The sequence below is a fragment of the Elephantulus edwardii genome, unplaced genomic scaffold, assembly GCF_000299155.1.
Source record: "Elephantulus edwardii isolate Elephantulus edwardi_28Jun2011 unplaced genomic scaffold, EleEdw1.0 scaffold00300, whole genome shotgun sequence".
Lineage (NCBI taxonomy): Eukaryota > Metazoa > Chordata > Mammalia > Macroscelidea > Macroscelididae > Elephantulus > Elephantulus edwardii.
In genome coordinates this window covers 1,859,809-1,861,418 of record NW_006400050.1, presented here as the reverse complement: position 1 = coordinate 1,861,418, position 1,610 = coordinate 1,859,809, and positions in this window count along the sequence as shown.

Here is a 1,610-nt window from a genome sequence, read left to right as displayed (position 1 = left end):
CTTGAACTTCCTCCTTCATTACCATAGGCTCCTGCTCATATGTTATTTCACAAAATTCCTCTGTGTCAGCCAAATACTTCTGATACAGTGACTCTGTGTGCTCCTTCCATCTTCTTTTGATGCTTTCTGCATCAGTTAACATTCTACCCAACTATCCCTAAGTATTGCCACCTGTGGCTTGAATTTGTTTTTCAACTCCTTCAGCTTAAAAAATGCTGAGTGAGTTCGGCCCTTTTGATTTTCTGATTCCAGCTCTCTGTACATTTCATTACAGTATCTTGCTTTGTCGTCCTGAGCTGTCTTTTGAAAATGTCTGTTCAGCTCTTTGATTTCTTGAATAAGTATGAACAAAGGATACATTTCTGACACACATCATTTTTAAAAATTCATCCTTTTTAAAAATTTCAAATCACATAGTGTTCCCTTTCCCTGTTTGGAGAATAGCCATTTGTTCTTGGGAGAGGTTCTGTATGAACACAATTAAATTATTTCCGATTCCCATTCTTCTCAATTTAGCCATAATGTTTTTTATGCAAACAGATAAATATCCTTGCACAGTCAACATAATACAGGTAGATTTCTTTCTAGTATTATCTGTTTTTAGCCAAAATCCATTTGCTATTAGCAATGATATCCTGTTGTCATGGCCTCTGCTTAACAAAGCATGAATTTCTGGATATTCTCTGTCTGTATACATTCTAGTCATTTTAACATAATTTAACAAGGTTTTTTTCTTGTGTGTGGTATTAATGATATTATTTTTTAATTTCCATCTTTTTCTTCACCAGGAGTTTTTTTGGAATAGAAACACATATGCCCATATTCCAGTCAGTTGGCCAGATTTCTGTTGTTCAAGTTCCTTTGCACTGCTGGAACAGGAAAAGGTCAATTAGGATTAATGTCTTTGAGTTGTGGCGTTTGGCAAGAGTATTTAATATACCTGGAACTGCTAAAAGAAAAAATAAACCTGTCTTGGAGGAAGTACAGCCGGATTGCTCATTAGGGGTCGGGAGATTGGAGAAGATTTTACAACAGTTTGTGGGGAAGGGATAAAAATGTGCAAAAGTGAATGAATGGAAATCCAAGTTTTCTGTAAACTTTTGTTGAAATCACAATTATAAAAAAAAATTAAAAAGGAAGGATGTTGGAACTGAGTTTCATTTATTTTGGATTTATTTCAAGATAAATCAATCTTTGCAGAGAGAAATTATGTTGTGAAAGTTAGCCAGTGAAATAATGGAAAACTCTCAAGAAGATGGTTTGACACAGTTAGTCCAATAATTGGTTTTAACTTGACAGATTGTGAGGAAGGCACAAGATGGGACAATGATAAGATTTGTAGTTTATAGAGTTTCTGTGAGTAACAGTCTACTCAAGGGCACCTGATAATAAATTATATAATGCTGTCCCAAACAGTAATATCAAAGAATTGATGAGTTGTGAGAAGACATCAAGGATATCACCCATGAATAGAGCAAAAGGTCATCACTAAGGAAGAAAGAAAAAGAAAAGAAAGAAAAAACAAACAAAGCAAAATGGACATGAAAATAGCACTATAACATTGTCAAAAGCCAAAACAAAATGAAGAGATGCTGAAGTAAAACATTTGA